At 39.0% G+C, this 19,634-nt stretch overlaps 1 protein-coding gene and 1 long non-coding RNA gene across 2 annotated transcripts in view; both read left to right on the top strand.

Moving 5' to 3' along the window:
- LOC116699838 (astrotactin-1-like) overlaps window positions 1-19,634 on the top strand; it is a 372,650-nt gene that overhangs the window by 251,345 nt on the left and 101,671 nt on the right.
- Window positions 84-18,749, top strand: LOC116699841 (uncharacterized). Its single transcript, XR_004334523.1, has 3 exons — window positions 84-94; window positions 1,231-1,233; window positions 18,658-18,749. It is a non-coding gene; the product is annotated as an uncharacterized LOC116699841 (long non-coding RNA).

Raw genomic sequence — 19,634 nt, 5'->3', positions numbered from 1 at the left:
TTTTGAACCTTAAATTACACCCTTGGTTGAAAGAGATAAATAATGAAGTAACCATTACTTTATGGAAATGCTTGAAATGCTTTAAGTCTGATGGGTTTACAGTTTCATCTATCTGTGTTTGTTAAGTTGTTGCGAGTCATCATGTAAGTGGTACAGTTTGCCTCTCTTCATGACTTTTCAAGTGAGCTGCGAGATTCGTGAAAGAATTGAAGTGGGAAATTACCTGTGTTGTTTGTTTAGTGCATTACATAATCGGCTAACGATAAAACAATCCAGCACAAAAATCATTTCTCCCCACTCTCACTTATCAGCACTCTGTGGAGGGTAGCTAATTCTGCCGGCATGTGGAAGCGAAACATCTCGATTACCACATTTCAGCAAACTCAAGGTCCTACGCTGGGGGCTTGTTTTAAAGGTGAAGTGTATACATAATTCTGTTAGTTCATTTTTTACCACACAAAAGCATGCAAGCAAAAAAAATAAAAATTAAACCCCCAAAGCTCCCTAGTGAGATTCAGCAAGTGTGATGATAAAATCTGTTTGACTACAGTTACATTTCATCATTGCTACTTTGTTGTTCCAGCTGTGCCAGTATGCATGCTGCACTCCCGTACAGTAACCCCGCCTATTATTTCTTTTTCATCAAAGCAAACGCGTCACTGACCGAGCCCTGAATTCTATTTCATGGGGTTAAGTATGTGTGATTAGGATTTAGTTTTGCACAGGCATTTCAATTAAAACACTAAATAAAACCACCATCACTAATCCTCCCCACGTGGCTGCATTGAAACGAAGAAAAAGACACACACACACACCCTGGTAAATTAACTGTTTACTTCCATATGTTAATTGAGGAAGCAATCAATTTGTGATGGAAAAAAAACATTCATCTTTAATTATTACTCGTTAGGCTGGATGTGTCAACCTTCTCCTGCCGAATGCTGTTCGGTATCTGGATTTTGCAGGAAATCAATTTAATTGAATGATTTTGAATTGAAACACAGAAGCTTCCACTCTCTCAAACACACACACACACACAAACACACACACACACACCACACACACACCACAACACACACACACACACACACACAACACACACACACAACACACACACACACACAGTCGTCACCATAGCGCACACACATAGACCCCATTAGTACAAACATGGTGTCATGTTACTAAATTGCCCCCTACAGGCCAAAACCACCACAACACCTTCAGTAAAAGAGTGTGTGAGTGTAAGCAGTGTGACTAAATGTACTGTAACAGAGCCTGGGGGGGCTCAGCCAAATCCTTTCCAATGGAATTATGAATATTACATACGGCAACAGACTGAGACCTCCCTGTACACCCCCATTCCCTCCTTTTGTTTGCTAACTGAGCTGTATCAGTCCTCCCAGTTTATTTTTCACATCTAATTATCCCTGTAGTATGCAGTGAGAGCTGAGACTCTCCATTCTCTTTTGTTTAATTATGTCTGAGTAGCTGAGGAGAGGAGACGGTACGGCACACGTAGAAGAGGGCATTTGACTTCCCAGGGCTCTCCTTTTTGCATGCAGCACAAAATTGAATTGGAAATGAATATTGTTGGTGTCTAAATACATGGTCCACCTTCACAGGCATATAGTAGACTTAACTTGCTAACTAAAGTACTTCACTAATTTAACCTTTTTTGTGAAAAACTGATTTTATCATTTAAAAAATGTAAGTGGCAGGACAATTTACAGTTAAAATATGAATTACTCTCTGATGGACAAGCAATAGAATGGTTACACTGCTTCAATTTTTTGGGCATTTTTGTACTTTTCTCTACTTTTTAGCCGTTTATTAGCTGATACTACCTAATCCATGTACTTTAGCTGTTGTCACATCTTTGTTTTCTGGGCGTTAAATAATACAAGGTAACTCAGAGCAAAGAGCAAAAACATATATTGTACTGCAAGTAAATTTTACATTATAGAGGAATTCCTAGAGAAATGAATGTGCTTGCTTTCTGTGTCCTTCTATCGTATGCTCCTACAGAGGCAAGTTGCTGTGTAGCTTGTGCTACGAGAAATTGTGGCAAACAGTAACATGAACAATTGACTAATTTTGATTAGAGAGGTGGTCTCGCAGTGGCCATCCTCTGGCAGTAAGGTTTAATGTTCAATGTCTTTAGTAGCCAGCGTAAATCCATCTCAACATGAAAGACAGTTGTCTGTTATAGACACAAATTGCTGATATTGCACTTTGCCCTCTGTGACATGTCTGACAGCTGTCTGAAGGAAGTACATTTTAGTAATCAGTATCCCAAACAATCTCAGGAGATTGTTGCAATTCACCAGTTCCCGCCGACAGCGACAGAATGGATCTCGACCACATGCTGTGCAGCTAAAAAAGCAGCTGATCTGATGCAATGGTTTCCTCACTTGGCAAACAGATGTGAAACACACACTCAAAGTTGTTTTACCGAAATCCACTTTGAACATCACTAAATGCTCATGTCATCGTCAGCCAAGTAGTCCAATTTTCATTTCCTAATGGTATTTCTTGCTACGTGGGATATACTGTAGCTATTTTGACCTGTTTTTAGTGTGACTTTTTGTAGGAACAGCTCGCACATCCAAACAAATTCTACTGTGCAGGTGCGTTGGACAATAACATCAACTGCGAAACAAAGGACAAAAGCACTCTGCTCGTGCTGTAGCATCAACTTTTATTTAGAAAAACAAACGTTTTGGTCCCTCCGGACCTTCATCAAGAGTATCTCAAATAACGAACAAAACTGGTTTAAATACATTCCTCCCCTCCCATTCTGTGTCTCCAGGTGTGGGACAATAGACAATCACTTCTCAATGGATGTCTTTTTTTTACAAGACATGTGTCATTTTACAATAATAAAGGCGAACATTACCCAATAAAATTGCAATACTGCATACAATAATTGCATACATACTATACATCAGGAATATACAGTGACTGAACTCAGTGACAGATTCATTTGAGGTACTGTTGATGAAGATCCGGAGGGACTAAAACGTTACATCTTCAGGCATTTTGGGTCATATTATCCAGTGAACCAAAATAGTGAAGAATTAAATAAACTCATAACTAATATAGTGTGTATACAAATAGTTGGTATGCATATTAAATAGATTAGACCTGTGATATACCTGTGTTTTATCTTTTTTAACAGAAAATTACATTGTATTTTGTATAAAATTACAGTATTCCCTTTGAATAGAATAAATAGTTTTTACTTTATTATGTAAAAACAACATTAAAAAGAATATGTTTCACACTGGTGTGTATCTGGCGCCATGACTTTTGACAACCTAACATGTTTCTACCAAAGCCAAGTTGTCTATCAGCATGCTTTCAGTTTATTTTAGATACAAGCCCCCTACTGAATTCCAACAAGCTGTCTGGCCTTGTACAGAATACTTAAACTTTGAGCTGAGAGGTAGGGTGTGTGTGTGTGTGGTGTGTGTGTGTGTGTGGTGTGTGTGTGTGTGGGTGTGGTGGTGTGTGTGTGTGTGTGTGTGGGTGTGTGTGTGTGTGTGGTGGTGTGTGTGTGTGTGTGTGTGGCGAGAGAGAGATGTGTTTCGATTAAGTTTGAAGTTTGTCATTGACTTAACTTGTGAGGAGGTACTTCCACTTCCACTCTGTGGCAGTGACCAGCATATTTAAAAGAGATGAAAAGCTAAGCTCTGCCTAAAGCTGTTTGAACAGAAAGATGGTTTTGGTCAGAACCAAACTCTTAATTGGGAATACAAGGTTCCTTTTGTATTGAGTGGGAGAAGATAATTTGATGTAACAAAACAAAGATTTTGTTCTGAATCACTCTGTGGTGCATCATGTTTTTTCCAGGCACGCCAACATTCAGTGTGACAAACTGCTGCCAAATATGACAAATAGGTCTGCGGTTTTACCGTGATTAAAGAAGCACCTGCGTTGACAAAATCAAATTCCTCTTGTCAGTTTAAATGTGTCTGTCCTTGTAAGTACATGCACATTAATCAAAGGCTTTTACACATTGATTTTTGTATTTCTATAAAACTTATTTCATCTAAACGCAAAAAGTGTAGTTCAACATTACTCCTAGTCTCATATGCAACTCTCTGTTGCTGTGAGGGTTGCTGACTGGGAAACCCATAGGCATATCTTCCAGCTGTAGGGTGTAATTTGCTCTCGCCATAGAGTATCGCACGTCAATCAGCACATGCTGCTAATGGTGTACAACTAAAAGTTTCCAGGAAGAACTTGCACTTGTGACCTTTGGTTCCACAATACGTGCATAAGCACATGCCATATAAGCCTAGTGCAGGCCGTGACCCCCACAATGTAACAAATAATTGTTATAGCCCTACTTTGTACATACAAATTTAAACAGAGATGTTCACTACGAGTCCCAAGTTACATTTTGGGAAAGAAACATAGGTGAGAGGAAAGAAAACTCCCTTGCAATAAACTCTAACATGCAATCACAGAGCTTAAAATTCCAGCAAATATGCTGCTAACGAGGGGTTAATATAAAAAAGGGGGGTTTAAAAGCCCTTGTTTGGGGAATTTTAATTTTTAAAAAACCCAAATTTAGAGTTTGGACTAAAATCCCCCACTACGTGTACTAAATCCGTTTACTGCCCGGGTTTTACCCTAAGTTGGGCCCAAAACCCCTTGTGCCCCAACAAAAAACTTTTTCAAAACTTAAAGGGGGTTGGCATTTGTGGTCTTAGCCAAATTACTTTTCATTAAACATTAAAAGGGACGGGCCCCCTATAGGACTTTTTTAAACCCTTAAGGGAAAAAATGTTTTTAAAAGCCAATTTTTAAACCCGGGAAAAACCCCGGTAAACATTTTAATAAAAAACAATATAAAAAGTATTTAGGCTTTTCCTAAAAGCTGACAGAAAGAGTCCCAAAAACAATTATTCCCAAACTGTTTTTAATTGCAATTCCCCTTTTGGGAAATTTCCCCCAGGGGCCCCCTTTTAAAGAAGTGCTTAAAATTAGAGAGGCCCGATACCTTTTTTTATTTTAAAAAAAACCCGTTTTTATGAAAACCAAGAAATGACAAGAAGTTGGGTATTATTTGATTATGTTTTAAAAAGCGGAATACACTTCCCTGTAGGGAGTGAATTGATTTCTGTAAACCCTCTCAAAAAAACCCTTAAACAAACAAAAAACAATAAAAGCCACTTTAACTTTTTTCTTTGTCCTTTTGGGACTTTCTTTAAATCAAAAAAAGAAACCCCTTAATAAACTACTTAAATGTTTTTTTCCTTTAGGGTTTTATTATGTGGTATGGTGGGTGCTAGCCCGTACTTTCCGATTACAGCTTTTTGGGGGAAAGAAATGGTAGTGAAAAGGATATGGGGTTTGGGGACATTATCTCAGTTTATTTTTAAATTCCCAAAATTAAAAAAAAAATCAAAAATATAGAAGCATAAAATAACATGAGACAATGATATTCATGAAAACGATTAAAATTTATTGAAATAAAATGTATAACAAAAAGGGAATTTTTTGGTACAAAAAACCCAAAGCGTAAAAAAAGACATTGTATACAAAAAAAATGTGCCTGCTTTCAGATCTTTTAAAGAAGGGGAAACCCAAAGATTGTACAAAAAATGGGGGTTTACTGACGGCGCCAAAAAATGCAGAAGTCGTAAAACCCCTGGCCTCCAGAGGCAGGGGGGTCCAAAATCATTTACACATTTTTTTGACAGTGGGGACTGGGCCCTTTTTGATATTCTGAGGGTTTCTTTTCCCAACATCAACAACGGGAAAATAATTTTTTTCATTTTTTCCCTTCCCCAAACCAAACCCGGGTTTGGATGAGTGCGCGGGTCCCACCGGGAGTACACTTAAAGATAAACCTCTCCATGGACGGTCAGAAAAAAAACTTTTGGGACCCCATGGCCCCACACTGGAGCAAAGGGATCTAAAAAGCCCGCGCGGCCCTTTCCCCTTTGTCTTCCGGGTTCCCCCCAAGGTCCCCCCAACTTTCTGAAGATGCAGTATGCGGGGTGGGCGAAAACCAGTTTGCGGAAGGTGTCTTTGGGATGGTGATAAAAAAATAGGGAGGGGCCCCTTTGGAGGGCCTGTTAAATTTGTAAATTGAATTTTGTTTTTGGGGCTTAAGGGTTTTTCCCAAATTTTTTTTTTCTCCATTTTTTAATTAATATTGTCAATGTTCATTGACACTAAAGGGCAACAAACATGTTTTGTATGACACACGTCAAATCAACAATCACAATGTCAAGAAATGCCACTCACCTTTCTTCAAGCATTGACGGACATTATAACTAAAAAAAACAACTTTATCCTATTTGGCGCATCCCAGACGGTGTACCTCGGGAGTTTTCAAAAACATGACACTGTGCCACCAGTAAGTAAGAAGGAATAAACGCCGGGGGAAAAAACATCAACAGCCTCTACCTCTAACAGTTCTACCTCTAACAGTCCTTTGACAAAACTAAAAAATACAGCAGCAACTAAGGTAAAAGAGCTTAAAGACAAACTCATTGAATTTATTGCTCTCGATAACCAGCCATTCAGCATGGTGGAAGACGTTGGCTTCAGCAGGCTAATGGTGTACCTAGAGCCGTGGTATGCTATACATAGCCTTAACCAAGGTAAAGGAAAACGCAAAGCCTCCCTTTTCCAGAAACAGAAGCTAACCCTGGTAACGCTATGAACATGGATGTATGGAGAAGTAGGGCCAGGAGCAGTGATGGCCAAATGGAGCTTTGTGAACCAGTGTCCTTATTTTCTGAGCCCACTAGATGGTGCTCTTAGTTTTAAAGGAAAAGGCCTAAGTTTTTGCAATTCAGTGTTCTCAATGTTTTCAATTCAATGTTCTCAACCAATTGTTGAACAGATAGCGCCATCTAGTGGGCTCGGAAAATAAAGACACTGGTTCACGAAGCTTTATCCGGCCATCACTAGCCAGCAGCATGACGGAGACAACCGCAGGACAGAGAACGCTATAGGCATGCTTTCCCCGGTGACCCATAGCTGGTTAGTAAATATGCAGGAACACCCAAAGCGGGAATATGTGAATTAATACTGGGATGTCAACTCAACACAACTTTGAGTCAACTGATTTCAAAAAGTTTGCTACTTTACTCAAACCAAAGTTCAAAACACCTGTTGATGTTGGTCTTCTTTAGTCTTTTGGCTATTTAGGTTTTTTCCTGGAACACGTCAAACACATTTTGCCCTTACTGCTGCGTCTTGTGTTGACTGTTTACATACAGTATGTGTGCTCATCATCATATGTACATTGTTTTTACTGGTGTTATTGTTAAATACATTGTGAATACATATTTCTAAAATTCTGTGATGTTTTTGTTGAGTTATTAAACAATACTTTTTCTGACCTTTTTGAATCCCCTGACTAATAACCCATCTTACAAAAAGACTAAAACTAATAAAAACTAAACTAAAACTAAGCATTTTCAAAAAATAAAAATAAAACTAGCAAACCCACTTTAAAAACTAAACTGAATTTGAAAACAAAAAGTCAGAATGAAATAAATATAAAAACTAATGAAAAATGCTTAACTATAATAGCATTGGTGTACACACAGATATCACTGAATTACTTTGATACTGAAGGAAAATTAAAAATGTGATGTTCTCAGGTATGTTCTGGTGCATCTTTTACCTATGACTTATCGGTTATTTTATTTTCCTGCACTAGAGAGTATCCAGAGAAAATGATATTCAAAGTTATTACTAACCAAGGAGCATGATTTTTGATTCACAGTAATTGGGCGGTAATGGTAATTACCTCAATTGCCCCAATGAGCTGTCAGTCACAGCTATAGCTGCTGACCATGTTGTTAAACAGACCAAATCAACAGCTGAACTACAATAACTTTCTGTTGTTGAGACTAATAAAGAGATCTTAGACTTGTACTTTGCTTTGAGATCAATAAGTCATAACCAAAAAATAACAAGGCACATTGCTTTGCGATAGTTTAAAAAAGCCTTTTAATAAATGGTCTTAGCGCTAACATGTTCCAACTCACAATTTTCTTCAGGACATGTTCTTGGACTGTATAATAAAACTTTGAGCTGACAGATGGCGTGCGTGCGTACGTGCTCGCATATGCAAATGACTCAAACTTGCTACTTCCGTGCCCACGCTGTGGCACTGGAATGCACACATCCCTTTCACCTTGCACAGTTCCTCAAATGTAATAATATAGTGACATTATAATGTAAAACAAACTACTTACTTACTATGGAATGGCACAGTACAGAAGTATCTTTTACTAGTTATTCACTGTACAGTAACCAAATGATTTCTGCAAGATGAAATTACATTACATCCAGATGGTGTACATGAGGATGCCTAAAAAGAGCAGAAGGACTAGAACTGCCAGTCGCAGTCTTGCAAGACCGTGGACTGTGGCAGCCAACATAACTTAGTCACACCAATTGTTGTTCACAACGCCTTGATAGGAATCCCAGTCTAAAGCATGTGGCAAGAGTTAAATATAAATAAGGAAGCATTTCATCTTCCAAAAATGGAAAGAAACATCAAAACATTAGGAAACCCTATCAAATGATCTTGTTTTCAGATCTCGGAATAGCTGCCCACATCTGAATTTCTTTCACCCATAAATAAGTCTGATGACATGTTCATTGATGGCTGGTTGGGATTGGAATCACAAACCAAACCAATCAGCAGGAAAAAAAGTCGAGAGAAACACCTACTATGACTGCGGTTCGCACCAACCGCCAAGTACCAGTGGGTGTTTTCAGCCCTCCAGCCTCTGCAGTAGTTAGATCTGTCAGAAGGCATACAGTAGACTTTAGATCTGGATGTGAACCTCTCCTAACCAGTGGACAATCTGGAGTCACCCCACTTCTTTTAAAAGTAGTTATTTGGGATCTGATCAGCTGTAGCGTGTCAGGTGGTTAGAAACAGTAAACCCCTCCTCTATATTTCTTATTCATTAAATTTATTTACATGGTTCATGGTCCATCGCTGACTTTTCCCTCTGCAATTTTCCCAAGATCTCATTGTGAAAGCTAAATTATAGGTTATATGTGTATATGGGGTGGCTATAATCTGATCAGCTGTAACATTGCGGCCTTGTTGTATTGTATAAAGGACACAAGGTAAGATGTAAACCTACAGACGTTTGCTTTTTGACCACTTGTTGACCATTTGTGAAGCTCTCAAACAAATGGGTCATCTTCTTTGTGTTGTACTGTACGTGTGTGGTGGCTACATGGTAGCAAAGGTTAGAGAGTCCTACTGTTTTTTACGGTTGCCTTGGCAGTATAGAAGGCAGACGACGTCAAGACCAACTAGGAGACCCAGGCTGAAAGGTTCCTTTCCTTAATTCATCTGGCTCAAGTATTTTGTGTGATCTTAGAAAGAGCCTGTGTTAACATGTTTTAATGTAGAACCATTCAGACATTCCTTTAGCAATACCTTTTACCACTCAGTTTCGTTTAAAGAGGTTATGTTTGACAAAACCCTCATGAATTTGGAGTAGGCGTGTGGTGGACTTTGAAGCTGTGGTTGCTGTCAGCCCCCTCACCCAGTATTGGCCTCTGAGAAGCACCTTGCTCCTTTTTATAGGGAAACTGTCTAAAAAACCTAGCCGTGTTTTTGTTGCTCGGGCTAAGTTGTCACTGTTTATTACTTCAAAAATAAACTTTCCAGAGAACACCTGTTCCTCTCTGAATGGGAGCAGAGCTGATTTTTCAGTCTTCGTTTTTTCTTTTTCATTGCAACTTAAGGGCAAACTCATCATCTTCGAGAACTGTAGGTACAAGTAAATGAAAAAATGTCAAGGTTCGGGACTGAACGTTCTTTCGGGAATAAAGTCAGCAACAGGGCTTCATAGATGCAAATGTCATCCCAACACGAGGTAGTACATCAAACTGAATTATCTAATAGTCTGTCAGTGCAACAAGGAGACCTACACCTTGTGTTCATCTACCATATCTCACCTCTTAACTAGTGTGATTAATTGCCTTCTCACACCACTGTTCCAGACTGTGAATCAGATCACAGCTACAGGGCCACACATTAGAAAAGCGCTGGAAGAGAATAGATGGGAATGTTAATGAGCAGAGCACAGGCCAGCTTTGCCAACTACCTACTGTCCTGATCAGAGAAATGAGCATGGATTGCCTGGTAGTTTGGTGCATGGAGATCATGCTGAATGCAGTGCCTGAGCCATTGTATTTGATCTTTTTTTTCTTCTTTTCCCCTAAATTGGCAAATATGCTCCTACTTTACTCTCACTTACCTACCTATGTTTCATTCTGTCTGAATGTTGGGAATTACTTTTGAAAATTTCCAACATTTCTTTTTTCTTCTTTTTGTTAAAACATACAAGACTGGGATCATATGTCAAGAATCTAGCCCAAACTCCCATATTAACCTTCATTTGTGTTGTTGTTGTTGCCAGGCATACTTTGATATATAACTGTGCTTTGTATATGCAGTTTGTATGCGCAGAGTTAGTGTGTAAATACCAATAAAATGGTTGTAGGCAACAGAGTCTGCAAAAAGGTATGGAGGAAGTCGGAGGACGTTCAATGTCAAATAATTAAACTGCATCATTGGGTATGTACCTCTGGGGTCAGCTGAGAAAAAAAACTAAACGTGAGCAAAATAGGAAAGATATTCTATTTATATTGTTACCTTAATCATAACTTGTCTCCTCCTAGTTGTACTAGAGCACTTATTGTTAAAAAATAAGTCTGGAGACACTACTATTTAATCATTAAATAAATCGACATTTTTGTGTCTGTGTTGTAGTTTATATACGTCTAAGCACCGCCGGCTGCTACTAGAGACCAATCTTATTTCTCCAGGTTGGAGGACGGCTCGTTTTAATAAAATATTGTTTGTAGCTCATTGTTAACCTTACTACGTTAGGAAAGAGACATCATTTGAAATTTAATATCATTTTGCTATAGAGTAATTGATCCTGGAAGTTTTAATCTGTGAATATCTTTCTTCCTTTGCTCACGTTTATTAAACCGTGAGCACGATTGTTATGAATCCATGCTCAAAGTTTGTTAAATCTTGAACCCACGGATTCATAATCTGTGCGCACGGTTTAGTTTTTTTTTTCTCAGCTGACCCCAGGGGGGGGCTTCGTAGTTATGTCAATTTGTGGGCATTCATATTTAATGATCTCAATATGAAATAAAGGCTAATGAATTTGACTAATAATCTTTGCAAGGTCAGTACAAATATCACGTATTGACTTTGTTTCTTTGAATACTGTGTACAATGGTGCCACAGACACACATACTTGTACATGAGAATAAATACCATATTATCTCCCCCCCCCCACAAAAAAAAAAAAGCAAAGCAGGTTGGCATATCATATTTAAAAGTATTGTGACATTTAAATTATACAGTGGTTGTCAATCAAAAACTAATTAACCCACAAACAAACAAACCATAGCCTAGTGTAGGCTGTAGTTTTAAACACTAATGTATAATATCACAGAGAACTAGCATTTTCAACTGGTGATCCAAAATCCAAATTATTTTTCCCTGCTGGATATGTGTGACACCCCTATGACTGACCAACATAGGTAATGTGCAGAAAAAAAATCATAGTTCTTTTTTATTAAAGTGTTTAAAAGCACAATGTGTTAGAATTTCCTAAACAACGCCAGTTCACCAAAGCCTCGCAGTTTCGGAACCATGTCCAACCCTGGCCCAGAGGAAGCACAACATCTGCTGTTGTGAACTTAAACAAATAAAAAAAGAGGCAGCATGGCTGTGGTTATATGGCAAGCCATTTTAACATTTAAAAGCTAGACTGGATATGTGTTGCAGATATCTTTAATTCAGTTTTGCCTAGTCAAAAAGAACATTTTGGATATCCGCAAATACATTCTTGCTATCCACAATTGTAATTTCAGATATCCACAAAGACATTCTTCCTAGGACAAATTACATCACGTTTGCCATTCATTTGTATGTGGTTTATCATTCCAGATATCTACAATTCAGTTGCAGATATCCACTATGTGAATTACGGATATTCACAACTGAGTTGTAGATATCTGTAATTCCAGTTTGAGATATCTACAATGTGATACTGACTAGTCATAACTCCAGTTCAAGATATCTTTAATTCAACTCAATTCAAGATATCTATATGGTCCTTTTCAGATATCTTAAATTAGGTTTTGACTAGGCGAAATGACGTTGTAGATATCTGTAACTGGAATTATGACTAGTCAAAATGACGTTGTAGATATCTGTAACTGGAGTTAGGGGATATTCGTAATTTAATAGTAGATATCTATTTTCAGATATAGATATCTTGAATAAATTTTAATTAGAGATATCTGAAATTTGAGATATCTTTAACTTTCATTCTGCCTAGTCAAAATGTAATTACAGATATCTTGAATTAGAGTTTTGACTAGGCAAAATGACGTTGCAGATATCTTTATGCCAATGGGCCCGCATCCCACAGGCGGGAGCAGAGCGCGTTGTTCAAATCATCAATCACATAGCTAGCACCTGTTAGTTGTGTAATTAGCACATTAGCACATTAACATGTCGGAGCAGCCAGAGGGCGAAGGCGTGTTTATCGTCTTTTTAATGCTGCAAGCCCGTGCAAGACAGGAGCTGGCACCAAGAAATGAGGATTCAGCGTTACTTTCCGCATATGTTCAATTCTTCCGAGATTGTTTCACAGTTTTTCAATAGAACGACGTTCTCTCTCCACAAAATCCCCTCTGTGAGGGCTCGTTCAATTGCATGCCATTTTCTTTTTTTTTTTGTTTGTTTTTATTAAAGCCAACGCCATGACTCTTTCTTCTTTCCGTTCTCTGAAATAAGGAAATTAACTTCTACTTAATCTACCACTTCTTTTTATTATGGCGGGAGGGGAAATCACGTATCTAAAATAGAGCAACGTCATGCCCAGTAATTTGCACTAGTCATAATGACGTTTGAGATATCTTTAACTTTCATTTTGCCTAGTCAAACTGAATTACAGATATCTGCAATTGTCATTTAAGATTGTGACGCGTTGATAACGTTTTCAATGACGTAATTGTAGATATCCTGTAATTCAGTTTTGCCTAGTCAAAACTGAATTACAGATATCTCTATCTGTCGTTTTGACTAGTCACAATCACGATACAGATATCTTGAATGACAATTGCAACTATCCGAAATGTAATTAACGACTAGTCATAAAGACGTTATTGCTATCTACAATGTTAATTCCGGATAGTCGAACTTAGCTTTTAAATGTTAAAAGGGCTTGCCATAGTGGTTAGCATTGTTGCCTCTCAGCAAGAGGTTTCTGAATATATCAGCAGACCTTCCTAGAGTTTACATGTTCTCCCCAGGTGATCGAGCTTGGATGGATCCAGCAACCCACAACCTTCCAAGAAGTTACTGTGGGTAAACTGCTTAGAATTGATTGATTGATGGATGGATGTCCATAAACATTCTTTTATTCAGGCTTATGCAGCCTATCCTCCAGGACATTACGGTCTTCTGTACCAAATATATTCTAACCCTACACCCCCTCAGAAATACTTTGACATTTATCCAGTTTATGGATTATCCAGGCAATAATGCCAATGATAGATTGATGCTAACAAGCCTTAAGCCGCAATAACTTTTTTTTTATGATCACCATTATCCAATTTCTGTACCATTTCTTACTTTTGGTTTTCTTCAATTTTCGTTTCCTCTGACCTTACTGTACATTTACATTACTTAGCTATTTAAGTATTTTACAATGCAGCTTAGAATAAATGAGAAAGTAAAAATTGTGTATCCCAAGAGTCCACCCTGCTAACTTGTGCTGTAGCAGAGCATTCTAAACTTGGTTTGTCATTTTCCAATATACTTGAATCACATTTTGAGTAAAGAAAATCCTACACGATCATTACTCTCACCTGAAGAGCATCTGGGAGCATTATCCCAGAAACCAGTGTGCAATGTCTCACTGCAAACGTGTAGAAGAGTGAGCTCATTAAATTCCCCATTAATCCCATGCTGCTCATTTCATAAAATTCCCTCCTGTCTTTTTTGTCCCTCATCCCACCAATCCTCCTTCCAACCTTCTTTGACCATCTCCATACCTTTGGAATTAACGTTGACCCTGTGTGGAGCCATAAGTTTGACTGTGGAGCTCCCACAGTGTTCTTTTTCCTCTGCACACAACCCGCTGCCGTTGATTCTCCAAGGTTTTAATCTTTTATTCCCTCTCTTTTCTCCAACCTGCATCCTTCCTTTTCCTGTCTATCCCCATCTTCCCCCATCCCTCCCTCCCTCGCACTCTTCTCTGACTGCATTTGCATATCCCACTTGTGTCAGCTCACCCAATCACTGTGCTCATTTTCCCTAATGCAAAAACATGTGTCCACTTTTATGTTTAACTGTTAATATCTCAAGAAAACACCCGTCCTGCAACTGACTTCCCTTCCTCCACTCTATCCCCTGGAGGTTTTCTTTTTATACCTCCCTTGTATCCTCTCTTCCTACTTTCTGAATTCCTTCACTGCTTCACTTCCCTCCACCCCAAGATGTTGGAGCCTGGAGCAGATGAGACGCTCAGCAGTTCCTACTCACACTGGGAAGGAAAACTATTCCACACCATTGATTCCCTCCAAAGGCATTCCTCATATGCTCTCACTTTTCTTCCTTCCGGAGGTGCTGTAACCTCTCCACACTTGCTGTACTCACACATGCTCCTGTTCACGGGGTGATTACATCTGTATGCCCCAGGCATGAGAGAGTGTGAGAAAGGTAGAGGATTATGTCTTCCATCACCTATCTGTGTCTGTGTGTGAGAGGTGGCATGAGGAAAGAATAGGGATAGCCAAAATAATTAGTCTGGAGAAATGAGAAATGAAGGGAAGGAGGAGGGGGAACAGAACAAAATAAGAAATGTTTAAAAAAACAAAGAACCATTAAGGAAAGAGGAGAAGAAGGAGCTGCAGCAAAAAGTAAGGCTAGGGTAAAAAAGGACAGGAAAGGAGAGAAAAGGAAAGGTGGGGTAATGAAAAGTGAAGCAAAGATAACAAATGGAAGGAAAGAGAAAAGGAAAAGAGGAAAGGATATGGGGGAAGGAAAGGTGACGAGTGGAAAGATAAGGAAAGGGAAGGAAGGGAAAGGAGAGTACAGTAAAAGAATATCAGAGAAGGCAAGTAGGAAGGAGGAAAAAGTGGCTCTGTAAGTAGGCCAGTGGAAATTTCAGAGAAATTGATTAGCATTCAAACAGACACAGTAGGCTGCGGGGGGTGGGGACTGTGATGGGGGTGAATGAATATTTATTAGAACATGTCTTCCGATGGCTGGCACATAGACACACCCAAAGGCTGTGGAAAGAGAGAGTGAGAAGAGACACACTGAAACTGCAGGACAGAGCTCCAAAAGCACAAACAGACAGAGACTCAGAGAGGAAAAGACAAGTGTTAGAGACAGAGACAGAGAGAGAGGACGAGCAGGAGAGTGTCTGACACAGAGTGAAGGGTAGAGCTGAGGGCTGGGGTCTCTTAACACATCCACAGGCTGTCCCCTGCTACTATCACCCTGCTAGGTGAATAGATATAGGCTATAATGGACTTGACTGCTCAGCATGTGTGTATGTGTGTGTTTGGGTGTGTGTGGGTTCGTTCGTTCGTTCGTTCCACCTTGCCCAGGGATATTTTGTTGTATTTTTCCTTAGCAGTAACCCTGGGGTGTGCCCTTGCATTAATTAGCTAAGGTTCGGCTAGAACCAGAGCGCAGCAGCACACAAACCAGTATACAATATCTGTTTGAGCTCTGACATTCTCTGCTTTATAGCTTACATTTATATATCTAAACCTTAATAACGTATTATATTATAGGTACAATATATGTATTTCCAAGGCCGAATAAAAGAAAATGCTGCCGCTGGAGTTCAAAATGAGCCATTTATCTTGACTTAACCTGCTAGTTGTGTAAAGTGTGACATGTCAGTAGCCAGGGGTGTTCACCTTATTTGTTTAGCCACAGTACAATGTTATCTTATGTGTTATTATTTTTGCAATGAAATTGGTTTATCTCGTCCTGATCCCCTAGTCTTGTTGTGCAGCCCCACTTCCTGACACCTTCACATTTCTAGCACCTCTGCTCTCTATCAGCTGAGAAAAAGTTGAAATTCATAATGTACAAACTCTTTGAGAAATACTTCTAGATAGTCACCACAGTCAGATCGACCTGAACAGCAAAGCTACTTTGTCTCACATTTTATATTACATAGCACCGTATTAAAAAATACTGCAAAAAGGACCAAGTACCACTACAAGGACCACCACAAAGTTTGCTAGACCAAGAAGAACATTAATCTCAAAAATTAAAAAAATGACGCCGTTAAAATGGGTTTGCATTAACGACGTTAATAACGCGTTTAACTGACAGCACTAATTTTTACATCATTTTGTAACCACCAACCAGCCTTGTGACCAAGCAACCAAGTGACTGACTGTCCAACCTGCCATCTGTAGAGTCATATTGCTAGCATGGGTTAATTAACATTCTGACTTTTACCATTATCAGAATCATCCAGCATTCTGTCTGGCAGGGTGGGTTCTACATACTGTCACAGTTTACCCAACAGGCTTTTTAAAGCCGGTAGAAAGCTCATTTTACACTACATAATACCCTTTCATTTAATTTCAACAAAACACTGACAGAGAATACAAACTCTTTTCAGCATTACATACTAAACACATTCATCTCTGAGGAAATTGTAGGCAGGGTATCACAGATCTTGCAACTTCACTACGCAAGTCATTCACTTTTTCCTCAGGTTTACTGGTTCACCGTTCCAATCAAAATACCAGATCTCTAATCCCTTGGCTTCGGATGCCTTACTTAGCTTGTCAATTTCTAAAAGCCACTCAAAGCTGAAATAAATGATCATGTCCAGGCTTTACTGCTTGGAGACTCTGCTGTATTAGTCGTAGCAGTCCTTAACATGAAGTGACAATATCGTATATTCTGTACATCGAAATGGGCTTTTTACATCCAGCATTATCAGACTAGATGGTTTTGTCCTTTCAAGTCATTATCATTGAGAGGAGGAAACATTGGTTCCCTCATCATATGGAATTGGCTCTCTGATTAAATGAGCTTTCATCATCTCCTCCACACACCCCTCCTCCTCGTCTTTGTCAGTGTGTGTATGTATGCAGTCAGATCATCTTCCTTATGAAGTCATCCGGTAATGAGGCGTATCACATTAGATGAATGGATAGGCTGACTAATCGCATAAAGCCTGTTAATTGGATGCATATTGTCATGGCTAACTGTTATAGCATCATAAAGTCGCGGTGCTGACGATGGCGGCGCTGCTCTGAGGTCGCATAAGCAGCACTAACATGGGAGCAAATAGGCATGACAAATAAGTGAGGCAGGAACCTACAGGCCTTATGTCGTACTCTCTCTCTCTCTCTGTCTCTCTTCTAACTCATCATCCCCCAATAATCATTTTTAATTCCTGATGCAAAAGCTCTTCCTGCCTGCCTCTTCTCCCTTCCTGCCCACCTGGGGGAATTTCATCAGCCCTTTCTGCTTAATTACCTCAAAGACGCTGTCAATCTCACCTAATTATAACTCAATTCTCAACGTTCGGTCTCATAAAGGCGGACTCTGAATTGCACCGTTCAAATCCAGTTTACTTCCATGACCTCTGGAACTCCCCCACACAATAAGAACAGATGTTACAGTTGTCCTCAAAGGGAAATCTTACACTAAACGTGTTCCTCTTGAGACCCTGAACGCCTCATTTAGTGTTGATTAGCATGGATACATAGGCAATGCCTATTGAACCCTAACAATTTTAAAACTCCTTCTCTGACACAAAATTAAAAAAAGTTGTTATGCTCAATAGAACTAATAATCACACATTTGAAAATCAGTTTTATAATCTTGGAGCACTATTTTTCTACTGTATTTAAAAAAAAAACATCTTAATACCGCTGTTTTCTACGGTGACAGTCACTCTTGGTTTACCGCGGTTTCCCACATTGTTGTCAATGCAGTTATTGTCTTTATTCAGATGTCTACATGTGAATACAGCTTTTTATAATTTTTTCTCCCAAATTGTGTCAAAGTGTCTGAATTCATATGCAGATACACATTGATAGAAATTAGCCAAAATGTTGTCTTGACTTTAAACCGCTACAAAAAGCTTTGACTCGGACTGGAAATAATAATCGGCACACAGAAGAGGATGTCTTGTCCCGGATATCGGCAAATCACTGGAAACCCAGAGGCATTGGCCATTTTCCCCAGAGGCTAAATCATTGTCAGACTGATAGCCAACGGGTTCTTTGATTAATGTAACCATGACAACAAATGTCCACTTAGCCTAGCAAAGTAGGGTTGTCAACTAATCCTCACCAAACCTTAACCATAGCGTTACACTGACAAACGATGTCATCCCGCCGATAGGGGTGTCAGGTCAGGAAGCCCTTATGTTTGTTTTTGAAAGTCAGACTGACTTTTTTCCATTTAGAGCATTTATGAAAATTATTTGTTAATTCAAAACTAGTGAGTATATAAAGCAGCCGTGTAGGATTGACTCAAAATAAACTACAATGCAACAGTGTGGCTCATTAATGTGTTTTTAATAGTTTTTGGACAACAAAGGAGCTCTATGACACAGGAAGAAGATATTTCAGGCTTTGGATACACAGATTATACATGTTAGGATTAATTCACTGTTGTTTTTGGTCTCTTTATGGGATTTTTTACAAAGAGAGTATGCATTATGATGATGCAAATCCTGAAGATGTTGCAGACTTTATCAGAAAAACATGGCACTTTTAAAACATTGGTGAATGTTTTGACATCAGACATACAGTATCTGCATGCACTTTAAGAATGCTTAGGGTAACAAAGTGGCCTTGGTGACTGTTTCAGCCTGATCTCATGTTAAATTCATGAGTTTATTTTATGAGACGTAATGCACCCACATTTCATATATAATACAAATGGAGGAAAACGGAGCAATGACCTTATGTGACTTACACAGGCAGTAATTTGGATGGGAATTAAATGTGGAGGTCAGTGTAATGGATGAGCAGATCCATTTGCCTTCAGCAAATCAATTAGATGTCAGTAAGTTGTTCTTTTACAGCACATTTTAACATTTAAAAAAACATATCCTTTGCCAAAACATTACTATACAGAAACTTAAAGTTGTATCTTGTACTACAAATCTATTAGAGGTTAAAGTTTATGGTAACTCATGTTATTAAGAAAACTTCGAAATTTAAGTGTCTAACATCATTGTTGGAAGGCTGGATAGTTTTTTGGGGGTTTGTTTTAGGTGTTTTGGGCTTTTTGCCTTTTAATTGATTGGACAGTAGTAGACAGGAAAGGGGGGGGGGGTAAAAGGGGGGCAACATGCAGCAACGGGCCACAGGTTGAAATCTAACCCAGCCCACTGCAGTAAGGACTGACCCTTGGTACATGGGGCCCACGCTCAAACCAGGTCAGGGACCAGGTCAGGGACCAGATCAGGGACCAGGGAGCCCCAGATGGATCATTTTTATAGTTGGCTATAGTGACTACCTTACATATAGTAAGCGTATAATCAGTGGATTTTAATATTTGCTAATAGTATGTTGGATTTATGTTAAGA

Source organism: Etheostoma spectabile, chromosome 12 (assembly GCF_008692095.1).
Source record: "Etheostoma spectabile isolate EspeVRDwgs_2016 chromosome 12, UIUC_Espe_1.0, whole genome shotgun sequence".
In the NCBI taxonomy this organism is placed as follows: Eukaryota; Metazoa; Chordata; class Actinopteri; order Perciformes; family Percidae; genus Etheostoma; species Etheostoma spectabile.
Note: the sequence above shows the minus strand (reverse complement) of the source record. Positions and strands in the feature narration are given on the sequence as shown.